Source organism: Pleuronectes platessa, chromosome 17 (assembly GCF_947347685.1).
Source record: "Pleuronectes platessa chromosome 17, fPlePla1.1, whole genome shotgun sequence".
NCBI classification, from domain to species: domain Eukaryota; kingdom Metazoa; phylum Chordata; class Actinopteri; order Pleuronectiformes; family Pleuronectidae; genus Pleuronectes; species Pleuronectes platessa.
In genome coordinates, this window is record NC_070642.1 from 17,279,749 (window position 1) to 17,305,763 (window position 26,015).

At 45.0% G+C, this 26,015-nt stretch overlaps 1 protein-coding gene across 1 annotated transcript in view; it reads left to right on the top strand.

Annotated features, from left to right (window-relative positions):
* The first annotated feature begins 297 nt into the window (after window positions 1-297).
* Window positions 298-26,015, top strand: part of fut8b (fucosyltransferase 8b (alpha (1,6) fucosyltransferase)) — a 73,171-nt gene continuing 47,453 nt past the window's right edge. The window contains exon 1 of the mRNA XM_053445897.1: window positions 298-463. The gene's annotated coding sequence lies outside the window, so the exon portion shown is untranslated. The remainder of the gene's footprint in view (window positions 464-26,015) is intronic.

The following is a 26,015-nucleotide window of genomic DNA, read 5'->3' on the forward strand; positions in this document are numbered from 1 at the left end:
GAGAACTGATACTGAATAACTTAGACTGCTCACAAGTGCAAAATGAGGTTTATTTATCATATTATTATGACCAAGTAATAACTCAAAATAGCTAAATAAAATAACATGTTTTTATTTGTATCTATTTTGTATGTAAAGCAGTTTGAGCTGCATTTATTGTACAAAGGGTTCTACACAGATAAGGTTTATTATTGTCACTGTTATTTGTCCCCGTCCCACTCAGAGACAATGCAGCCTATTACATTGAAAGCTCCTGACAGGAAGTGCAGTGTGTCCCCTCCGTGCTGTTCCTTGACACCGGCCGTCCAGCAGCAGATCCCCACAGAGCAGCCTCGACTGCCGGATTCACAGAGCACCAACTCCCCTCCTCCAGTGTCTGTTTCCGCCGCAGCCTTTCCCCCGTTATTTTACCCCCGGAGCGGCGGATCTGTGCGGCCGCTGGACCCCGGCGAACCCAGGCAAGGTAAGTCGATGCTGATAAAAAACCCGTCGTGCATGGCGGAAACGTCGGAGGAGGCAGCGGCTCCTTCCCCGCCGCTACATCCCGGCCTGTTGACTGCGTCGCTGCTGGGACCGCCGTGCCCAGACAGCGGACGCGGCAGGGGAGGGACGTCTGGTGGTCCCGTTATACCAGCGCCGCTCCGCGGCGTGACGCTGCTCCTCTCCCGGGTGGAGGAGGTCCGCTGCTCACATACGTTTCACATCCCTCCCGCACATACACGCTCATACACTGGCTCTCCTCCGCTGCCGTCCGTGTCGCGCCAAGGAAAGAAGCAAGTGTTTCAAAACAACCCCCCGGGCTCAGAGTGCGTGAAGAGCGGGGCAGCTCTGCCGGAAGCCCCCGGTGCAGACGGCGGCGGCAGCGGAGGCTTCCCCCCCCCTGGATTGTGTCGGTGGGGACGTGGGTGTTTAATGTGGCAGCTTTATTGACGGCTAACGGCGCTAGGAGCATGTAGCCTGTAAGCTAGCTGCGTTTGTTGTCTGTTGCTGGGAGCTGAATGGGAGAGAGATGACCTCCACCCTCACACACGCATATGGAAACACAGAGACACATGACACACGGGAGGTGTTTGACAACGTGATGTGTGTGTGTGTCCTCCGGTGTGTCCCTCGTCATTGTGTGTGTCTGATGCGAGGCGAGCGGACAAAGCTGCCTGTGTTTCAGCCTCGGTGCGCCGCTGCTGGTGCCCGTCAGGACCCGCTGCGAGGGGCGTGCGATGGTTTGCGGTGTCCAGAGGTGTGGTTAATGCGTAATAAGTCCCGGTGATGGGTGATGATCCTCGGCCTGGGTCTCACCTCCATCACTGCAGGACAACCAGAGGGATCTGCCCCCCCCCCCCCCCCCCCCCATCATCTCCTCACACACACATACAGCTATCCTTGTTGGGACTTTGCTTTCACTTCCATTCATTGTTGACCAACAAGAACCAGAACCTGTACTAGAACTGCAGCTATGACAATTTCATGCCAAACCCTAACCTCAATGTAATCATGATTCACATCCTACTTTAAACCCTCAGAAATGTCCCATGAGGACCAGTCTTTGGTCCCCATGAGGGCTACTGGTTCTGAAAAGGTCAGTGTTTATGTTACAGCGGTACTAAAGAGGTACAAAATGAACACACACACATAGTTGTGTTTCCATGATTTACTCTAATCCTTAATCTAACTGTAACCCACCCTCAACTGAAGCCTAACCTTTGGTCCCCACGAGATCTACTGGTCCCTGCAAGATCAGTGTTTATGCTGGATAAGATCATACACACACCACACACCTACTCACACACACACACACATGGTTGTGTCTCTCTGACTGCAGAGAACAATTTACTCTAACCCGTAATCTAACTGTAACCTAACCTTAATCTCAACCTAGGCCTATGTCCCCAAGAAGTCTACTGGTCCCTTCAAGATCACTGTTTATGCTGGAAAAGACCCTACATACAAACACACAGACACACACACGCATAGTTGTGTTTCCATGACCTCGGAGGATGAATTATTCTAACCAACTGTAACCTAACACTAACCTCAACGTAACCATAATTCACTTCCTACCCCAAACCTCAGAAATGTCCCATGAACAGCAGACCGTGGTCCCCATGAGGGCCACCGGTTCTAGAAAGTTCAGTGTTTACAGTCCTAAATAGACAAAAAAACCACCAAACAAACACACACACACACACACACACACACACACACACACACACACACACACACACACACACACACACACACACACAGTTGTGTTTTCATGATTTACTCTAACCCTTAATCTAACTGTAACCTAAATATAACCTCATCCTAAGCCTAACCTTAACCTGACCTAGGCTTTGGTCTCCAAGAGGTCTACTGGTCCTGATCCAAGACCTTAACCTAACCACGCTTCCCATCTTACCTCTGACCTTAACCAGGACCTCAAAAATGATCTTTTGCCTCATAAGGGCAAGGCTCTGGCTTCCATGATGTCTACTGGCTCTGATAAAGTCAGTGTTTGTCAGTCTGCAAACTGTCAGTATATGGATGACGGTAATATTGTCCTGATCTCAGAGGTAAAGCTGAAACCAAAGCATGCAAGGGAACAGCATCATGTTCGTGTCTGTGTAATCTTATTTAACAGGACAGATTCAGTGGAAAGGAAGTGCAGTATCTTGTAAGTGCATCATCTCATATACACACCGTTGCACACTTTTCAACCCTGATGAATATGTACAGTCGATGGCGGCACCACCAGTACACAGACAGCATGTGTGGGTCTGTGTTCATTGTAGCTGCAGCCGACTTCGTGCTGGTGAGGCTGAAAGGTTCAGTTCCCAGCAGGGGCTCCCATTCGAAGATGAGTGCACAAATAGTGTGGTTAAAAACAAAGAAATTGCCACTAATTGGCATTTAAATAAATGTGCAGCTCAGTCTGCAAATTCTCAGTATAGAGATGGTTGTAATATTGTTATTTTCTCTGAGCCGAAGCTATAACCATTGCATGTCAGTGAACAGTAAGATGGAAGTCTCGGGTTAAATCTTCTTTAACAGGAAAGATCCAGTGAAAAATAAGAGCGTATTTGTGATACCGATAAACAATGACTCTCTTTTTTTTTTAAGCTCAACTGTTTCATATCACTTAATTTCCGCTGCTGATATTAAAAGACATATTTTATCCCTGTGAAGCGTGAGGTGATTTTTCTTTCTTTGACAGCATATTGTCTGACAGTGAATAATTCGCTCGTGGTGTCGTGTAGCACCACAATTATCCCCCATGTTTTCGATCCATTTGCAGCCAATATCCATTGTGTTCTCATTTGAATTGTAGTTGCTGACAAGGGAGGAAACTCAACACCTATAGACAATGAATGCATCATTAATGTTATCTAATAAAGTCAGCCTTGGTAACTGGAAGTGGATTGACTGAGTTAGTAGCCCAAATCCATTCATGAATAAGTGAACAGCCATATATATTGCGGCGACAGCAGTCTGTGCCACGGCAGGAGAGCTCAGGCTCAGATTCCAGTGGCAGGGCCCATGCTGTCAGACAGACTCGTGTTTGAATATTAACTGCTTTAAAGCTTCAGTGGCCAATTATTTTACATATAGTAAAAGCGCTTTGGCAACAATTTGCTTCGATGGGGGCTTTTGTCATTTTTGGAATCAATAGGTGTAGCCATGGGTGGACACATTTGTGTCAGCCGAGTGCAAATCATAGCTTTAGAGCAGTTCAAGTAATTTTTCGATGAAGCCCTTATATCCAATGGTGGCGATAACACTCAAAATCGCCCTTGAAATTCACATGGCATGTTTGAAGGGTTGTTGCAGAAAGGTTGTGTTGTTTCTGTGCGGTGAGCTGATTGTTTTGGACAAATGTTGCATTTGCACCCATGTACCTGCTGTAACACACAATACCACATCTATAATACAGGAGACTGCTTTCCAGAGAAGTACTGCCCCCCCACCCAACCCACCCCCCTCTCTTGCACTTCAGCTGATCTATTTTCTCTCGTTCCCCTTCCTTCATTTCCCTTCCTCTCTCTCTCTCTCTCTCTGCCCTTTGTGCTTCCACCTTCCATGCTTCATGCCACTGTCTGTCTTCATTTTTCACTAATGAGTTAATTAAACATATTAGTGTTGCTCTGCCATAGAGGTTAGATGCAGTGCAGTAAGCAAAAATGGGCGGTGACTTATTCCGTAATTTTATCTGTATTTAACACCGTGCACATTTGTCATGTGGCATTTTCTCTTTTTGGTTTAGTGCAACAATCCGCCGCCAAGTGGAGTTTTATTTAAAATAGCATTTGGATTTGTTTTTTATTTCAGTTCTGTCTTTTCAATACCAGCTTGTCACCTGCACAGCAACCCGCCTCTGTTTGCATGAAAAGCCATTCTAATTTCAAGCATCACAGTGTTTTGGCTCAGTGTACAGTGTGTGTATACATCCCCCTTTTGCACCCTGTTGTCCCAGATATATCCTGAGAACGTCAGACGGATGAGAAGAGAAGGCTGAATAGAGCTATGGAGGAAACAAACAAACACATTTTGAAGACACGTTCCCAGTTTTGGGGTCTCCTGCTGCAAACACAAAGAACATCGAACTGAAGAAGCATGGAATGGCAATGCTTGTAGCGAGTTCCAGTAACAATCCTACCAAAATGGGCAGGCTCATCTGGTAGCATTGTTTTGTTGGCATTGTATATCTCTGTTTAGGATTTTCCTGATCCCCAAATTCCAGACAATGTACTATAAATAGAGCAGAAGTCATTGAAAAGAAGCTTTTGCTTTTGTTGTTCCTGCTTTGAGGAACGAAAATATTGAAATGATCATGTATGAGGACATGGACACCCACTGATTTCTGAGCCTTACTATGTAAGAGTCGGTCTGTGAAGAAAAGAAAGATAAAGAATAACGGCTACTGTAGATGTTTGATTGAACAATCACTGAACAACCAGTTTTGGCATTTTGCTGGCATTTATCATGTGAGACTGGAGTTTGGTGTCTGTTTTCTCTCCGCTCTGCCCTCCAGGCTTTAAAAACACCAGTGGAGTGATATGAAATAATCATGAACCCTTAATGATCACAATGATTGGAGAAGATTAATGATGTCTTGTACACTAGGGTAAGGGCTGTAGCGCCGCCCACCTGCAGGTTGTTTGCAGCAACATACCTGTGGTCTTTAGGTTCCTATACGCTTGCAGAATGCCGCCTTTCTATAGGGCAAAATCTGTAGGAAAAAGGCCTTTGTGCCATCACTCTCATCCTGCCGGAGGGCCATTACTATCTGTATTGTAAGACAGAGTGTCTGTCTAGTGATCGTATGAGCCAATCACAGGGCGAGTGTCGGGATGGTTTCCATGGAGAAATGTGGGCTGGGCAGTGAGGCTGCTGGAGCTCAGCTTGAGCAGGCTAGCCTGATCCATGCTGATAGTATTCTCCAGCAGCAGGGAAAGGAAAGGCCCCAACAGGCCTGCCGTGCTGTCTTCCCGTCCAAATGTCTCTATGCCTGTCTACCTGTCTTACTCAGCTGAATGTCTAAAGACAGGGTGAAAGAAGGGGGGTGGGTCTGGAGAGGAATTCAGTCAGACAGGCACAATAGGAGCTTGGCCCGATAGGCACGTGGCATCAGATTGGATTTGTGTAGGAGCTATCTTTGGTGGATTTGGAGGCAGTTTGAATGTGTGCTGTGTTTGGGTTGAGGGGAAGCTCTGAGTGTGCCCTCTCCCTCTTAGTGATGCTGTGACCAGTCAAAGATCCTGACCTGGACTTCCCCTCAAAGAGTGTACAACCCGAGCTCTGTTGGGCCCTGCAGGAAGGCTGATCAACCGGCAGTACACTCACGTCCGAGAGGATGTGTATTCAGGCGTGTGTGAGTGTGTGTGTGTGTTTGTGTGTGTGTGTGTGTGTGTGCTCTTGCTCATATGTGCTGGCTTTTGCTCTATCTCGGGGAGTTATTGCTGCTGCAGCCTGAGCTGAGAACTGGGTTTTACGACATTTCTTCTTGGCTCATTGGAGCCTTCCAGAAATAGGCATGTACCCATCCACATGCACCACTTAAATTCTATCCTTCCATTTTTTCTCGTTTTCCAGGAGGAATTTAACTGCCCCTTGTTGCACAGCCTCCTATGTCAGTCTCTTTTTTATTAATTTTCTATGTTTTTATATATATATCCGCAGTCAGTTTTTTTACTGTCTCTGTGAATGACTGGCTCTAAATCAAGAAGAAAGAAAGATGCAGTGAAGTTAGTTGTGCCTCCAATCCATAAGGAACTAAACTCACATGGGTATGACACACTGACAATTTTTAGCTCATCAAAAGTTGTGTGCAGCTTACTGTGCGACACAATCAGCCCGAATGCTCCCTGCCAACCAACCACCCACCTACCCACAAAATCCCCTGATACACTGTACCCATGGCCCATCAAACAGCCGTGTCATTCCCTCTGAGTCCACAGCTCAGGCCAGGATCAGCGCAGAGATGGAGGACTAGTGGGATTCAGCGATGCTGCTAAGAATTCTCTGCTGCCTGACAAGATACAGCACTGTCTGGGTCTTATATACCCCACAGCATCGAAGTTAAAACAGGATCTAAAACCTACTTCAGTCTCTAAAGGGCTCTCTATAGCCTCCTCAAAGTACAAACCCATAATAGTTGCATCCACGGACGGATGGGACAGAGATTTGGAGTGCAGAAGAGGGAGAGGCATATGGAGGGGAAATTAGGAGAAAAGAGAGAGGTAGTAATTGGGACAGCTGCGCAGCTTGAGGCACAAGCAGCCAGATCACCCACCTCTTTCCCACCCCTCACTCTCTCCACCCTAGAAAATAAAAAAGAGAGCCAGCAAGCCAGATGCTGGCCATTAGGATCACAGTGACAATAACCCAAATTCATTCTGTGGCCAGACCACAGAGGGCACAAGCCCACAAAGACACACACATAGGAATAGAAAAGCTCCTCTGACAGAATGGGTGCATTTCCCACTCTTGGGTAGAATGGTTGTGTGACAGGCCTGCATGTACATAGGGGTTTATGGATATATTCTATTTCAATCAGGAAGCACAAATTCCCAGCAGCCCCTCCACTTCTGCCCACACACATGAGAATTATTGAATGGCCTCCATTTAGCCATGGTATCTGATCCAGCACTGTCCAGGACTGGATGGCCGGCATGTGACCCCCACGCAAGTCCAGAGAGGATTCAACCCCAGGGCCCGTGGAAAGTGGGACTTGGCCGACGATGAAAGGCCTGCATTATTTTTCTCACAGGTGGGGGTCTATTTTTGCCATTGGGGCCATTCCTGCTTTCTGAAGGGTTTGTTTGCAATGGTGGGGGTGGTGTTTGTGTACCTTTGCTGTAACTCTATTGATTCCCATGGGGTAAATTCATCTCTGTGACCTCCATTAAGAGGTCAGAATGGAGGGTCAGCTACAGTTTGTAGTGCTCGCAGCTCGAGGAGAGTCAGTGTTTCTCTTTGCACTAATCCCCCTAAAGTCTGTGCCAAGTCCACAGGAGGTGAGGTGGTTAATGTGCATTTGTCCATCTCCATATCTATCAAAGAGTTCCTTGTAAGTGTGTGTGGCATGTGCAGTGTGTGTTACCGATGGTCGGCGGTGTAGGGCGCCAGCTGAGATTGTGAGGGATCGTGGGGGATTGGCCTGATTGGATTTCCGTTGCAGGAGTCCTGTCACCTGGCTCAGCGATGCGCTCGGGAAAACAGCAGGGTAGCAGTCAAACAGCAGCCACGCTGTGAATATACAGTGAAATCTGCATTCAGGCACTGCAGACACAAACACCCACTGTACAGAATAGAGATAAACCTCCCAATGCCAAGTTGCAAACATCCGCCAAATCCTTGACTTTGTCCCTTTAAGAGGTGTTAATAAATACTCCCCTGTATGGAAACAAATCTACTTTCAGACACTTAGGAAATAATAGTGGGGGTTATTTTCTGGAACCATTTAATTGCTTTATGATAGTTTTTCTTACTTCCTGCAGAGCGTGTAATGTCATATTTTCCTGCATCTGGCAATTTAAAGCTCAAATTTCAGAATCACACAAAAACACTTTCTTTGTAGATTATGACTCATTATTGCACTGTCATAAATGCATTGTTAACCAGGCCGTGGCAGCAATTTATCCAGTACGTAGCCTCAAATGACCAGAATGCAATGCAGCGACAGCTTGTTCAGACATCAGAGCACAATGCTCTTTACTGAATAAAAAAAAAAAAAGGTCTGATATAATCTTCAGACCTACATATAGGTATATAACCCGCAGGTGAGTTAACAGTCTGTTTCATGGAGCTTGTCAGGACTTTTCTCTGGGGGTTGTTGAAAAGCACTCAGGGAAATATAAGAAATCACTAACTGAAGTCGAATTAGACAAGGAAGGGTGAAGGAAAGTAGCTACAACAAAATAGTAATTATAACGATTGCAGAATAACTCAGGCAGTGAATACTGATGATTTTCAGCAGCATAAGAGTATCTGGGGGTGGATTATTCTTTTTAGTCTTTTTCTCCCATTTCTCCCAATGGACATCAGCAGAGAATCAGGGTGGTCAAAAAGAGGATGAAACGTGTATCAGCATTACTTTTGAAGTTGCAATGCATTTGAAGAATACACTTATGGTTAAATAACTTAAAAGATGTGACTTAAAATCATTTCGGGGAGCTTCCTCTCTTGGAGGATTGTGGAAATATCTCCCACTGGACTTCTCAGTTATGTCCAGTTGTGCAGCTTAATGGTATTGCTGTGCATTAAGGAGTTCTGCGTGCCAGAAAACTCTCATTCCCCAGTGTTTCAGTTATTGATTGAGTTACGAAATGAATTTATAATGCTCATGTTGCAGGCTTTGCGTTTACAGTTATCGAATTCTTTTGATACTGAGACATCAATATGAAATGTTCAGCCCTTGCACAGCGCAGATGGAGGATATTTGTTGGTTGCTAGGGCAGGTCATAGAAGTAATGTGCATGTCTAGTGAAAAGTAACTTGTATTACTCTCAAGGTAAGACGGACCTCATTGGTCGCCAGGGGCCTTCCATCAAAAAGAGGCAAATTGATTTTTTGGGTTTCACATCGCATCTGAAATAAATAATTACAAAAGTGAAGAGGGCTGTGCATTCCTGTGGAAACAGAAACCACAATGTTAACGTTACTTGGGCTGCACGGCATGCTAGAAAACTAACATTATTTTGTCCTTCTTTGTGCCACGTCACCGTCTGGCCTCTTTCACCTGTCTGGTCATGTTACAAACTCAAAACAATTGTTATTTTATACAGCTGAATTTGAGTGCCTTCTGGAAATTTGCTGCTCAAAGTTGTGATCCTACAGCTGGAACACAGCTTCTCACTACTAGTTGATGCTGTTGTGTCATATAAGCGATAACTAAGTAACTTGGCCATTGTTGGTTCGTGTGCTCTCTGCAAACCACTGTCAGTACTTGTCACAGATAGTGTGTGAATGAAGCACCGCCAATCTGTACCACCACAGGACAACTGTGAGTGACCTACGTGTTTCTGCACTTACAACAGTGATAGATATTGTCCATTGGCCCAACATTACTCTCAAAGATGTGTCAGATACAGCTTATCTATAGTTCAGCTGGTTACATGTGGGGAGACAATTTTGAGACTCAAGAGGAAGTGTGGGCTTTTATCACTTTGAAAGTAGAGTTGCTTCTTCTTTTATGTGTCATTAGGCTCCATGATTTTCAGGAAGGGGAAAAGTACCAACAACCCTGCAACACTTAATCTTCAGTGCTTTGCAACATAAACACTTTTCTATCATGCATCTGGCTGCTTCTGTGCGCTTGATGATGTCCTCCTTCAGCATTTGTGAGAGTGGCAGTACTGGCATTCACCTATGGCAAAGCCTTTGGCGAACCAGCATGAGATAATTAGCATCTGACATGGTTGTCATGTAGCCCAGGGGCTGTTGCAGCACACAGTGTCATTTCCTCCCCTTTTCTCTCAATTTATGTTATCATAGCCTAGTCCTCCAAAACCCCACTGCTCCCTACCACCAGTGCCATAAATGCAGAGGGGACTTAAAAGGGTCTACTTGGCAGACCAATTCCTCAGTATTAGCTGTGTTCTGGGAGAGCAGTAACAACATGCCAGTCAGATATAAGAGCCCCTAATAGGACTCAATGAGATGACACAGCAGTCCAAGGCCTATTATTCTGCCTGAGCTGTGGGACAGACAGGAAGGGCGCAGAAGAAAATGACTGACCATAAACCCCCAAAAAAGATGAAGCATCCCTTATGGAAACGGTGTAGAAGAGATTGAGGTTCTCTGACCTGGATGCATTTTGTCTTTCCTGTCTTTGTTTGTGGCCGAGGGGTAGTTTTGACGTGGATTGAGCAGACATTCATGTTCTGCCCGCCCCGCTATCAGGTTTTCAAATATGCATCTGTAAAATTGCAGTGTGACAAGCTGCTCCAGAAACAGAAAACAGCCTTTCCCTGGCCTATTTCTTTGTCTACTTTTCTTTGATCTTGTGACAACAGCAAAGAATTGAAGTTGACACATCAACTCAGACTAGAGCTTTAAACACACAGCAAGGGCTTTGCCCCCTCACTTTGATTTGTGGAGTAAATTGAGGATTATTATAGATGAATCCAGTGTTATGGTTGTCCTCCAACTCTTGATGTTTTAACAAAAAACTAAAACGGTGCAACTGCTGTGCTGTCGCATTAGAGGAGGAATAAGGCAAACCGCAACCCTGTATGGCATACTCACTTATCATCTTTCCACAACAGCATAGAGAATGTGTTTTTAAGTGCCATATAGTCTTCACTGAAAAAACTCCCCTGTCTGCGTTGGCGAGCTAATTACATGTTCAGTATAAAGGTACATGTCCCAGTGTGAATAGGGAAGTGGGGACGTTTTTTCAGCATGGGGAGGCTCAGGCCCGGCCAAGGTCAAGCTGTGAGGGTCAAGCTTCATCTGTAAGCTTACCCCTCGATTTGAAAGCTGACCCAGCCACTTGGTTGAAATAACAAAACGCCTCTGTTACCCAGCCTCTTTTTCGCTCATAGTTGCATCATCCGCCTCACTCAGTCTCTCCTCTGGCAATTGGCGCCCTAATTGAGGCACTCTTGAGCCATGTTTAGCACCGTGGCAATGTTGCCCTGCAGATAATCATTGTCTTGTGGATTAGCATTACAACAGAGGAGAGGCTTTGCTTTAATTCCACTAACACTGGACCAAGCTCCTTTGTGTCGACTCGCCTACCGGGGTTGTCTTAACTGGGATTAGAAGGATGGGCTGCTAGCGCCCACCAGGCCCCCACACTGCGCTCATGCCCCTGCCTTTGTTCTTGAGTGAACCCTCTTCGTGCCCTTGTATGTTTCTGAACGTCAAAACCAGAAAATCTCAATTATCCCCTCAGCATTGTATTTTGAACCTTACCTGAAGTTAGCACTCTATCTTGAAACATAACTTGAAAAGAGAAGTTCACAATATTCAATTGAGACCAATACAGTAAGAATTACCCTCAGGTTCGATTCCTGGCATACCTTCTGTCAAAGGACTGAAGTTAACAAGGCTATCTTTGTATTGCTAAAGAAAAGCAAAAACCTCTGACAAAATTGTCCATGAAACTTGTGCAGCATGCTCTGTTCCAAATTGTTTGACTTTCCTCTACTTGTAAGTTACCCTGTCCTTGAATGTGTTCCAAAGCCTCAGCCTTTTTTAATGTAAATTATATGTACAAGCATACTTCCTCCCCTTCACACACATTGAGCCTAGCGTTAGTTCAAGCAGGCCACGTTAGTTCAGGCAAGCTCAGCTCACCTGACAGCTACAGCTGCTGATCTCAAAGCCAACCCACATCAGCTGATGGCTCAGCTGACTCTCTTCAACACATTCGTTGGCGAAGTTCAAACAAGGCGCCTCATTTAAGCTCTTTCCGTCTGCCTCCCCCGGCTGCCTCCTCCGCAAGTCGCTTTGCAACCCACCTCCACCCCAGCTCCCCCCCTTTTCAGACTGTTTGATTTATTCAATTACGTTTCTGTTGTCAAAGATGCCCGCTCTGTTCTGTTCCCTTTGGGGGTCTTGCTGCTGCTCTCCGTGTTTTAAGCTTTCCATGTAGGCCCATGGAAGGACAGAAAGGTGTGATCACTCTGTCTTAGGCTTTCCACGTATGCATGTGGAAGGGCAGGGAGGTAGAGACATACAAATAGAGACATACCGCCAAATGTAACTTATGCAGATGCAATGAAGATTTCTTTGACGAAAGTGGTCCTGACTAAACTGACCATATTATGCAAGAAGTAAATTTGCTATTTGGATTGGCGTTTTCAGAAAGTTATTGGAATTGTTACACATGGTCCCTCCAGATCTGACTTCATAAGATCCAGCTTGTTTGAAACAGGCGGATTCATTCATCCTGATCGGAAATTATGTGCTATTTTACACCAAAGTGTAATCTTAAAAACATCACTAAACAAATACCAAGACTGTACTGAATCACAGTGGGTTAACAAGTGGGTTTGGGTGGTGGCAAGTGCAGGCAGACGAGGCAGACGTGAAGCAGGCACACGCCACGCTGTCCTTTCCAAATATGTTGGTCCAATATTGGAGCTCCCATGGGAGACTGGCTGTTTCCACTTGTCTGTTTTTTGTGCTGGCTGGAGGGCAGAGGGGAGTTGAGAGCACAGACATGGAGGAGTGAAGGGGAGAGAAAGGGCGTCAGGGGGAGTGGGGGCAGCTGCTGACCCTGTAAGCACATAAGATTAAGAGGAATAATAAAAAGGGGTCTTGGCAGTGCATCACTAATATGCATGATAATTTGAAAATGCTTCTAAAATAAATGTCAGAAATGTGTGGGTGGGCACATTTGATATGTGTGTGTGTGAGGAAGAGACAGTTGCACACATCAACAATCTCCATGGAGGATTCCTGTGGCAAAGAATCCGAAGCTTCCCAAGCAAACAAGTGGTGAGGCGTGCAAAAGGAATTTCAGGCCCTCTCAAAAAGATGACCACACCACTACAGCAGGGCTCCTTTGAACGATTAGCAGAGTCTATATGCTTTTACCACACACACACACACACACACGCGCACACAGGCTTATTTGTCCCATTAGTGGAATAGTGGTTTCACACTTTTCCTTGTGGCTGGCATTATTCAAATATGATTTCCTCTGCAAGGCTTTTTTTCATGGCAAATTTGCTGTTTGAGGCAACCGACCTACCAGCCAGTTGTGTTTAATTCAATGCAACTTACAGTGTGAGTGCTTGGCAAGGCCACGGTGACACAACATAGCCGGTAGCACCGCATAGCATTTCTCATACTTAATACGAAGGACTTTTATGGTGACCCTTGTTTTGATCCCATTTTGGAAACAGAACAATATGATTCAATCTAAATAACAACAACACTGTGGGCCGCTTGTATTTGCCTCTGGTGTTGTGGTCCGCTTACAAGTAGTGGGGGGGGGGGGGCGAGTTGTGTGAGGCAGCCGGCTGGAGCAGGTGACATCTGTGACCCAGCACAACAGTGGTGGATGCTGGACACATGCTCCTTCCTCAAAGGCTACTGGCGCCCTTGCCGCCTCATTAGGCTCGTGCCCACATGCATGCCCTCAAATACATGCACATCTTTAGTCTGAATAAATCCACTGTGCATAAGTTTATGTTGAAACAATGACCTTCAGTCAAATCCCTAAGATATAAAGCTACAGCTACAGCTGAGCCAGGCTGATATGGATTTGTGGGGGATGATACAAATAGCAGTAAAAATTATATTTAAAACATTATCTTGAATCAGAAAATGTATGTATTTAATGTAAACACAAATGCACACCTACTCTGTATACTGTCAGTTTTCGGAGGATTATATCAGCCGATTGATATACTAGTGGTTTTTGCCCCACATAGTCTTTTTGTTGACCTACACTCAAAAAGCTGCTAACGGCTACTTTGTGAACACGACAGACTGCCGAACATCGGGATCCACACAGCTTACAGGAAAATACTCATAACATATGCAGCTCAGAGCTGATACTAGATCAGTTTGTCTATTTGACATAAATTCTCTCATGGAAAAACACATCTAAGGAACGGCTGATGTTACAGCACACGCACACATGCTCCCTCACATAGAACATACTATACAAACAGAGGTGCTTGTGTCTGCTGGGACTTTCTTCAGCAACACAAAACAACAATCAGATGATTGATCTTGCTTGCTGGGTTATTAACCCTTTACATTTACCAAATCATTAGCTGCCTGATAACTGAACTGTTAATTAAAAACAATGGCCTCGGTTCATCCTGTTGAAATCTCTAACTCCCCTAACTGTTGTTGCTGGAACAATTAATGATTCAATGACCGATTTAAAATTAACAAAATATATTGGTCGGTTGATTTATTTTAATAACGCGATGCACACACAGAAAGCTTCAGGTCACCTTATTAACCCAGTTTAACAAGGAAGACAGACAAACCATGACATTTTCCCCTGTGCCGATGCTCCACATCACGTTGCCCCCATTTCAGTGATTTTCTGTCTGAACGCTCTGCAGACACGTTGACCATCTTCCATCATGTTTTCTTCCAGCATCCACATAAAACCCCCAAACCACCACAGTTAAGTTTTAGTCATTTCACCAAGGATGAAAAATATCCGATGGGCTGTCACTGCCTTCCAGCTTGTTTTCATTGACGCTGCTGCATCTGGGAGACTGTTAAATGTGGCTGATGTCGGACAGTATTTGAAAGAGCAGACGCTTCTAATGGTGATTACAATAATGCCATGTTAAAACAAATTTATTGGATTTTTTTACCACGGTTTCCTTCCTAATCCAACAGAATCCACACACACACGTGTTTTTTTATTACATATATATTAAAGTCTTACAATAAGTCAAACTGTAATATTGTTTAATTTTATTTTAACACAGCAATGCATGATTCATAATGCAGTTTTAGCAATCTCCCTCCACATGGCCCATCCCTTCTCCTCCCCTCTCCCTGGAGGGAGTGCATTTCTCCTCCTGGTTTCTTGTTGCACTGTGATAAAGCAGACTCTCCCTCTGATGTCTCTTATCTCTTCTCATCTTCTGCAGTAAAGACTGTCTCTGTTTGTTTTATGCTTCCTGCCAGTTTTTTCTTGCGTTTTTTTTTTTCTCACCCCCCCCCCTACTCATCTTAGGTGACGCCCAGTGCCTCGTCCCAGTTTTGTGTGCAATGGATCAGAACTGTCAGAATAACTTAATGGAGTGCTGACCCGCCGTCTGACCCCCGCTGGTTATCAAATTCTATCATATACTGTTGCGAGATACCCCCCACTCCTCATCCTCCCATTGTGTGAGAGGTATAGATTTGTTGCTCCGTATTTCTGGCAGTGCAGCACTAGGCTTGCTTACTGCCGTTGACAGAGTGTGTGTCCAGTTCAGGCTGTGCTTGGCTGCGTCAGGGTAATGCTGCTGGCTAGCACAAATCAGGCAAACAAACAACATATACTGCATTAGATTGGAGGCATAGAGAGTGGTTCTGTAGCCAAGGGGCCCTCGCTGTGTATGACCACAATGCGGACCACACTGCAAGAAGCAGTAGACCCAGACTGTGTCAGACCTGCTCTAACCAGGCTCAAGGCAGTGGTGTAATATCAGCAAAGTAAAAATTTGCCTGAAGTAGAAGCTGTTTTCATTGTTTTTTTTTATATGCACTTTCTGCCAGTGGTGGTTCAGGAATAGAGGCAAACATAACCAATGGAAACTGGAAAACAAAGGTGAAATGATTAACCTTTAAATTTCAAAAATAGTGTGTTGCTTTTCTTTGATTTCTTTGATACTACAATGATTATATTCCACTTTATTCATCAACAAAATGATTAAAGAAGACATGAATTAGTTGTTGCCTTCAAGTTAATTTTTTGTCATTGTCACGTTAGTCTCTAAACATTATTTTATATATATTTCATATACCAAACAATACCTTAAATAATCTGCAGGAAAAAACTGATCCTGATAATAGTATCATCATATTTCACATACTGTATGATAATAAGTTTCGAATCTTGTATTAGAGACAGAAAGTATTGTCTCCTTATGCTGAGGGTGAGAACTGAGTTGCCTCATCAGCTGTCCCAGATACTGTCTGTCTGAGGTTTTAGTCCAGTTGCACTGTGGCAAACTGTGGAGCCCTGTTTGCAAAGGATTTTCCCGGGACTAGCCAGCCTGTCTACCGGTCCACACTGTGGAGTCTTTATGCCAATTCAAGGATTTTGTTTCCCTTCACTAACCCCAACTCTAATGCTTCCCTCCGTCCAAAAGAAACGGCTGAAATGAATTTTTACGGTAAGTTTCCTATTGGTTTTAGAGGCGGTGAAGTCAAGTTTGCTGGTAGTAGTTTAACCTATTTCCTTCTATCATGTGAAGCATTGATCCAATTTCATTTTCACATCCATTCCTGCAGCATAACTATATCATTTTCTCAAATCAAATTCGTCATTCATCTTCGGGCACGTGAGCACAAAAGCCTCAGGTGATGTGATTTACATAAAAGGAGCAGGAGCTGTGTGTAGAGACGCCCCTGTCAATACGATGTGACACACTTCTGATGTCTCATTCTGTCTCCATCTGTCACTGTCCCTCACGCAGTTTCCCTGGGCTGTGGTTTGCTGTAGGAACACCGGTGGCTGACAGATTTATTGAGATGTGTGTAGTCTTTATATCCAGAATATTCCCCGTCTCTGTCACCATGCACAGACACACTCACACACAGACAGACACGCACACACGCAGTGATCAGGTTTGTGCATGAGGTGACAGTCTGCTCTCTCCGTTAGTTCACCGGCTCCCACCAGCCTTCCAGATGGCCACAGCGGCGACCCCCCACCTTTTCCCCACATGACACCCATCCTTCCATCCCCGGCACACCCCCCCTGCTCTCTATTACAGAGTACGCAATTACAAATGTGAAAGCAGCTCGTACAAAGTTCCTTATTAGCATTAATGCCGCAGTGATTGTAGCTAAGACTGTTACAATTGTAATAATAAACTTAATTTAGCACTTGTGGGTGTTACAAGGTGCTTTACAAGGAATAAATCACACCAGACAGGCAGATAAAACAACGGAACACGAGCAGAGATAATGTAACGATGAAATATATAATCATAAATAACTAAGGATTATACTGGTGACCAAAAAAACTCAAGGAAAAACAGCATCATGACATTTGAAAAGCACAAATCATCTCTATTGCAAAGCTCAATTTTTGCTTTTAAATGAGCAATTATTATAGGAGCTGATGATTATTATGTTGTTGACTGATTAATCGAGGATTCAAACTTTGCCTCACAGCTGGCAATAGCAGCTCTAACCTCTTTTGAGACGAGGCGAGGAAGGACCCACAGTACCACACACCTAATTGTTCTACAAGAGCAAATGAAAAAGCTTTCACACTCCGCCTATTGATTGAATCGCTAATGCTTTGGATCAGTCGGCGAAAAAAAAGAAAATGGAAAAACCCGGAATGTTTTATTTTTTTTAAAGCACAGGTCATTAAATTATTCAGTGAAAGTTTGCAGTGGATGTGCGGCTGTTCTTCTGCAATGCCCTGTTTCACATTCATGCGGCAGCTCAAGAGTTGCTCGGGGAGTTCTGCAGGAGAACCACACATTTGTTTTCTCCTTGTGCTCCGGCGCAGCGCAGCCACACTGGAGCAGATTGGACGGCATGTGCTGAGGGAGTGGGGAGGGTGGGGAGGCGTGGGGGCGTAGGGAGGGAGTGGGGTGGGGTGGGCTGTTTATCCTCAGCTTGGACCACTTCTGGTTCCATCCCGTGTGACTTGTTGCTGATTTCCATTTCTCAGGCCACTTGTTCATCTCTTAATTCTTGTTCCCTCCGTCACACTCTTTAGTCGTGACTGCTGCGAGGTCTCGCGATTCAAAAGACGTGTCCCCCCCCATTCAGTCTTTGTGCCCGGCAGCGCCACCCTTTTCATCAACGTGCTCCAGTCACTCCACGCTGCTCTCTGTTAATACATTCATTCACTCAACTCCCCGGTGAATTCCTCCGACACTGTATATATAAACTCCCCACTTGTTGTCCTTATCACGATCATCTCTCCTGTTGCCCTCTCCTCCTCTTCTTGCTGCTGCCCTCCCTTTCAATCTTCTGTCTGCCATGTGCTCTCTCCGTCTCCCCTCCCCCCCACTCTTGTGTTTCTGTCTCTCCCCGCCTGCCTCCATCCTTACTGCAGGGTTGAATCATCCCCCCCGTTTCTGCTTGCCTTGTCACGTTTGGCCCCCGTGTGCATCCGTCCAGGCCTCATCACAAGGCGATGGCGCGAGCTGGGCTGACATCTCGCCGCAGCGCTAAGGGCCTGTGATGTCCGTGACGCCAGCGCTGACCTGTCCCTCACTCCTCAAAAGTACTGACATCATCAAAGTGGGACTTATTTCTGACCGGTGGGGGTATTAATTGCTATATGGGATGAGTCATATTCATTCGATGCTGTGTCTTTACTAGAAGAGAGGAGGCGAGGAAGCTTTATATCATTGTCTTTTCTTTTTTCTTATCAAAGATGTATTCTAGCCGGCTGCGGATTTTTTCAGTTCTTTTCATGTACTCGTATCCTGCCGTCTTCTCACTTGGTATTCTCCGGCTGTTTTCAGAAAGAGGGACCACATCAGCACTATTCTCCTCAGAGCCTTCCCTCGCAGGGGAGCCACCGTTTCCCCACGCACTGCGCTTCAAACGCCACACCTCACATCACACGCGTCCATACGCTCACATGCGCACGTTCACTTCCAACAGCAGAGCCTCCGTCCGTTATGCAAAAAAAATGCACACAAATGAAAGCCCCGGCATCCTCCTTGGTGGAAAATTGAGTCATGGTCCTTCTGCTCGCGTAAACAAGCCAAGACAAGCCAAGCGAAAAATGGAATCAAAATGTTCCTATATTGGGGAGTGTGTGGGAATGAGCACTGGCACCGTGTGATTCTATAACAAGCACATGCAAATCAAGTCGACCCAACCCCAGGCTCATTAAATAAAACATGGGACTAAGGACAAAAGCCTGCATATTCATAATCAGCGCTCTCTCCTAATGGGGAGTGGAAGGATGTTACGAGGGGTAACATTATGTGGCTGGATGCTCCTTGTGGGTGTGCTGTCGTTCCACAGACTCCAAACAGACTTAGTTCAGTACTCAAGGATATTGGACATTTGTCAAACCAAAAGTTAAAAACGTCAAATTTCAGTTCTCTATAGTCCTGGGTCAACTTCTAGGGTGTCACTGAGAGTGGGAGATTTTTTCAGTTACAAACGCCAACACATAATTATGAAAATGAAGTAGTGCAAAACAAAAATGTATGTATTGATTCTATTTACAGAAACTGCTTGTTCTTCACATAGAGGCGTTAAGTAATGAAAAAAATCATCATGTGTTTCTGAAAGTATATAAAATGGGACCATTGTATTTATAGTGTAGGGCAGAACTGATTCAACTATTCTTTTGCACTGCTGAGTTCCTGAGAACCAACTCATGCACCAATAACTTCTATTATTTTATTTATTTCCCCTTTCATTTAGCTAAATTGCGGAAGTTTATAAATGTTTTTTTAGTTTATAAACTTTTTTTTACCAGCCTTAACTATTACTATGCTGTTTTTGAAGTGTAAATCCCACCCCAAGTGTTTTCCCATATCAGACTGATCCGAGGATGAGACTCTGTTCTCTTTGGTCTTTCATTTCACTTGAACAACACCAGGCTAGCTGTAGCAAACACAAAAGGGAGAGGAGCCTGGATTAGATGCCTCCACTGATCTCTGGTGATCCAGAGCCGGCAGAGCTGGCCCCAGGGGGAGGAAAGTGAGAGAGAGCCCGTTTAGATCAGATCGCCCAGAGTGACGGCTGAGAGATCTGCACAGAGGACTGAGACTGTGACAGGCAGTGTTCATTAATGCTCCTGCCTCTGCTGTAGGGTCCAGTCAAGGGGCTCCACACAGGAGCACCCTTAAACATGAGCGCTCTCTTGCGCACACACACATACACACACACACACACACACACTGCTATGAAATGAATGAGACAGACAGGCTAAAGCGTGGGTACTGATGGCTTCACTGCCTCAATTGATAGGTGCCTAGAGGGGAGGGAAAAGGGAAAGCTGGAGATGTGTGAGTGATCCAGCGGTGGGTCCGGCTCCGTCGATGACTCTCTGATAGCCGGAGCTTAGCACCACTCCTGCTCAACATGCAAAGCCATTACATTAACCCACATTGCGGCCCAGCTGTTTCCATTAAAAGCTTCAATCCCGAAAAACATCTCTTGATCTGTCACCACATACACTCAAACCAAAATAAAGCGTTCTCACTTCCAGGTGCTGAATTACAGTTGCAAAGAGCTGTGTTACATTTTGTAGATTTCAAGCGTTTGGCCAATGCTTGTATTCAGACAGTCAGAGCGAGGGCAACAGTAGAATTTTTATGTTTAGTTTTTGTAATAAATTGCAAACATTACCGGCGACGGATACTGCATAAACACCCGTAAGTAGAAGGAGCTGGCAAAGCTCCGCTGTGGCAGAATGCGATCGTGAATCTACAGCCGCTGCTGCATGTGTGGCAGACTTGGCAAGGCACGGAGAGGTGTCTGTCACACCACTGTGTCTGTTTGTACTGTCATTCAAATGTTTACCCCCCCCAAATACCCAACTGAAATGTAATCAGCAGTGTGTGCATTGACTGTAAGCCTGTGTGGTGGCCTGATTGACTCAAAACGCTGGACAAACAGGCAGAGAGGCTGCGAGCGTTTCCCTCACATGAAAAGGACAAACGCTGACTGCAGGCGTGAAGCCCCGGATCCGTCCTTGACCGAGCTGGGGAGAAAACGAGACTGTGCTTTGTGAGCAGTCGGCTGGATACAGGTATTCACAGCTTTTGCAGTGCCAGTTTACGGTGTTTGATCATTCTCTCAGGACATCCTGTTGACAAGAGATGCAAGCTACCTACTTTCTTCTATCATGGCAATAAATCTGCATGAATAACACAGTTTAACACCTCGTTTTGTGGATATTTTAAGCCATAGTCATGTACAATCAAGTTTTACTTTACTGTAGTCTGTGACAGCATATCTGTTTTTGTCAGTCGTCTGAAAGAGAGGAGGGACTCATGAGTAGAAAGAGGAAGCAGGACACTTCCTTCTATCTCTTTTCTCATTTCTGCTCTCGCACGCTTCTCAAATTAGCAGATTTATAGTATGACAAAATTTGCAAGTGATTCAATTCAATAAAATGGATTAACTGAAATTCAAAATCTCCAGCTTTGTTTCATTCAACGTTTTGAAAAAGGCTGGAAGAGATTTGGCAGAGTAGTTTTGAAAATATCTTAAATCACGGTGCAGGCATGGAATAGATTTCAAATTTAATTTCTCATTGATGTTCCCTTGGGAGTACTTGTATTTGAAGGGTTTCAAAAGTAGTAGTCTTTGCTCTCTTAAATATAACAGAAAAGATTTCGGTCAACTAATTAGCACTCATAATTTCTCCTTTAATCTTCCTTCCTCAATTTGCATGGATCATGCCTTTCCCTTAAGTGTCCCTGTGTGACCACATGAGACGGACGATAGCAGGGATGAGACCAATCCCTCTCATTAGATAAGCTGATGCATGTGCATCCACGGTATGCGAATGAGTAGCTTTGAGTGGCAGCTGGATTTGTCGCACACCGACCTGCCTGGTTCGGAGCTCCCCCTCGGCGCGTGTCCCCGTGAGCAGTCGGGAATGAAAACAGATCAGGTTTTGCTCCGTCAGGAGTGCGGCACCGAGCGCGGTAATGAATTCCAGGAGGCTGAGCAATCTAACAGGTTCATTATTCCAGCTTGGTTCAGGAGTAATTACCATTTTGCATCCAAAGCCATCCAAGACTGGGTTGCTTTTGTCAAATTAAGTCAAGTGTGAATTCAGATAAATATTTGCATAGGCATGAAAGCACAAGGTGGGGGCTTAGCGACAGCCGGGGATCAGTTTGGACCTGTTGGGTAAATTGTTTTCCCCATCCTAAGTGGTGAAGGTTTGCAGATATCCACATCTCCCCAGGAGCTGTGGAGCAGAAGCAGTGTCTCTGATGGGCTGATCGCCTTCCAGGTCCAGGAAGTGATGATAAGAGCATCTCTGAGAGGCCTCACGTGAACCTGCGACTCCCCCCCCCTTTCATCCCGGTCTGCTTTCCAGCTCCATCACACTCTCTCGTTTCTCCGTCATTTCCATATTTTTTCACGAGATTGAATATGACACGATCCTAATAAGCAGCCATGCATAGAGCCTACATCTGATAAGCGGACTCATTTAGGTCTCAGAAGAACATCATTAATTATTTAAGAAAAAGTGCAGGCTCTCTCCAGTTGTCTGTTTTTTTTCGTGTGGTATTCCCTCACTTCCCTGGGTGCAAAGTCACGATGGTGAATCTGCAAATGTATCCACTGTGAACATCAGAGTTCTCCAATGGGTCTTAAATCCTTTCACAGTTTTCCAATCAATTTTACTGAAAGGATTTAGCAAGTACAACCCAACTGGCGCGTGGAGAGACAGTCTGATTATTGAAAGTGATTTGCCATCCTCCCCAAGCTAAGTTTGTCCCATTGGCAGAAAAACTTCACCTTCACCTTAAAAATTTCAATTCACCAACATTTCCTCTTCATTTTACAGAGCCGATGAGATAAGTCCAACTATTCCAACTAGTCCGTGGATTCCGATTTGAACATCATAACTCATAACATAAAAGTAGAGTGTGTGTATGAAAGTGATTTGCACTCTGTAGTTTTTGTCTTTCATACTCGGGTATTAAAAGATGTAATCTACCCATAGACTGTGTATAAATATGCATGAGGTGAAGCCAAATCATCTTGATAGCCCCCTGGTGGCTTGCTGCACTATCGATCATAAACCCTGCCTCGACATGGGACTATATGTCACACTGATGTATGCTCAGGTGTTTATTTTCCATTTTGGGTTTAATTGGTTATTTGGTGCATTAAAACGGGATGAAACATCACGATTGACAGCTGTGTCGCAAGATGGTAGCATCCGTATCTTTTTACAACGCGAGGAAGAGGATACACTTCATCTATGGTTTTACCCAAAATAGCATCTTTCATTGCACATGCATGAGGGACTGTAGGAAGCTAAAATACACTTGAGAACTATGACACCTCAGTATAGATTTTACAGTACATTATTTGTAGTTTGTGTGTAGCTGCAGTAATGTTGTACCCATGATTAAAGTAAGTTACACATCCTCAGCTTTGATTAGCACACACATGATTGTGTGACACAGACATGCTGTTCACAGGAGTGAAACATGAGGCATCACAGCGTAACTGTTCCTTTCTTAGAAGAGCCTGGAGGTAACAGTCAGCGTAACATTGCATTTTCACAAATAAATTGGCAATAGTGCTGCCTGTGGTATGAGGCACATTCTGCAGCGACACAAATTCGTAATGGAAATGGTGCATTACTACAATGCTGACTGTGTGCATCGGCAGTCCCCACCCAACAGCATTTATCACAGGGCCTTTGTTGTCTTGAGTAAATAGCCATATTACTGAGAGTCCAGAGTTCAGACCTCACTGCCAGCCAGCCACAGGCCAACACTCAGTGTGGGAGAGACTTGAGCGTTTGAAAGGGAGCGTCCCATGACGGATGAAACACTACTTTAACCCATATTTCATTATTCAAACATGTCAAAACTCCAGATGCTTAATGAAGGAATATAAGACAAAGGACCTGTCTGGGCTGTTTTCAATTTATTTCAATTTTATCAAATTTTATTTGTAAAGCCCATATTCACAAATCCCATTTTGTTCCCTGTCATTAACCCTCAACAAGAGTAAGGAAAAAACTACCAAACAGTAGAAGGATATTGTGAAAGCATCATAAATACAGCACTGATAAAGAGTTACTAACTTGAGTTACTACTACTACTAACAGCGGGGGACACATTCTGTTTTGTTCATGTCACAGGTCAACAGAAAATAACCCTTCAAGACTCATTATAATGTATGGTAGTTTGACCTAATCCACACAGCAGCTGCTCTGTGGTGCTAACCACCAGTACATTTGAGTGTTTTTTAAAACTGTACCAATTTACATATTTGCTCTAGACTCTGTAGATGTTACAAGGAGGGATTGTGCATTTCATTTTTGAGAGCCAGCTCAAAAATGCTGTTTGTGCACAACTGGGATTTTTAAACTTGAAATCACAAACATAACCTTTTCTCTCAGAAATCTGAAGAATGTTGAAAAAATAATAATCTCGCTGATTTCTGCAGGGTGAATATTTAGTTGCTAGGCAACAGTTGTTGGCATTCGACAGGACCCCTCCAGTATAAGCGATGGTGAAAGAGGCGGGTGAGCCGGGGGGGGGGGGCGTGTTTGTGGCAAAACGGAAATATTGAGTGGATGGAAAAGGATTGTACGGATAAAAATGGCAGTTTCCCTAGGCCTGAAGTGGCCTGGGGAAATGTTGTTTAGAAAAATTGGCCCACATGCAGGACAGTTGTTTACCAAACCAAGGCCATTTTAACAGCGTGGGCCACCATTACTGCAGCCATTTTAGAGTGCACTCATTCCCAGCTCTAAACTTTCAAATCCATCTTTTTTTCCACCGATTTACAATTGTGATAACGGTGATTTTTAACAGTGATGTAAGGCTGCTCTACATTTAACTGTGTTGATTGCTCTGCTCAACTTTACATCATCATCTTTAACACAGCTTCCTCACTAAACCAGTAGCATCTGCAACTGTCCATCTTCATCCTCTCTCCCCGCTCCTGTTTTTTTTATCTGTTCTGAGTTTTCGTAGCCATTACCCGCTCCTCTCTGCCCTCCGGGCAACCAGTGACACGTCTGTGGAAATGATGCAGGATTTTCTTAACACGATTCCCCGTCCAAGCCCATTTTCTTCATCACATCGGTAGTTTAGATATTTATAATCTTGGGGCACCAGCTAATGGTATTTGTGGGGAAAAATCAGTTTAGCGCGTGTTTTCCGTAATGGCTTTGACTGCATGGCTTTGCCAGAGGCCCTGTCGTGAATGGTGGAAGGATGGCTCTAATTTGGGCTAATGGGTGACTCAGCCGTCATCATCATGTGTACCTCAGTAGGATGCAGATGGCTGGTGAGCCATGGGTGCAGCGGCGCCACCGTTACACACACAGCACAACGCGATGCATCAAGTCAATGACACATGCAGCCAATGCTGACATTTGTAGAGACACATCCAGTGATGGGGGGGGGGGGGGGGGGAGGATGAAACTGATGAGACTTGCTCAGCGATAGTTGCACAGAGCACAGAGGGAGAGGTTAATCAGTGGCCAAGCTAATCGAATCATTTGTCATCAGATTAGATTAAAGTGCTGAACCTTCCCTCGGGCAATCATCTGGGGAGATAGCTGCAGATGTGCAGCTATGCAGATAGGAGAGACGGTGGTCTAGTGGCAGAAACTTGGACTATGGGCAGAGAAGGTCTCTGGTTCGTCTCTGGTTCAACTCCACGGAGAGACAACAAAAAGACGAACCTGGATTGATCTGTCCAAAAATCCAAGAGTCTCCCTACCCTGTCTAGTGCCCCTGAGCAAGGCACCTTACTCCCCCAACATCTGCTCCCCGAGCGCCTGTACGCGGCTGCTCACTGCTCTGTGTGTACTGCACAAGATGGGTCAAAAGCAGAGATTAAATTTCCCTACCTGCATGAGTGTGCCTTTGCATGACTGTGCATGTGTTTGGGACGAATAAATGCATCTTAATCTTAATCTTAATGTGTGAGGTACAGGTATCCAATTGCTGTGAGATGATGGTGCGTGGTAAGTGACTGCTCGCCGATGTTCAAACTCAACTTATCGGCACGCCTGAAAATAGGAACTAGGTAAAGAAATCTCAGTGGCAACTGGAACGCAAGGTGGGTGCTAGGCAGATAGTTTAATAGGGACAGCAGCACTTTGTGGTGGATGCAGGACTTTGGGGGGGGGGCTTTCCATAAGCGCTGGCTGCCGGCCAACCAGCGGACTACTTATATAC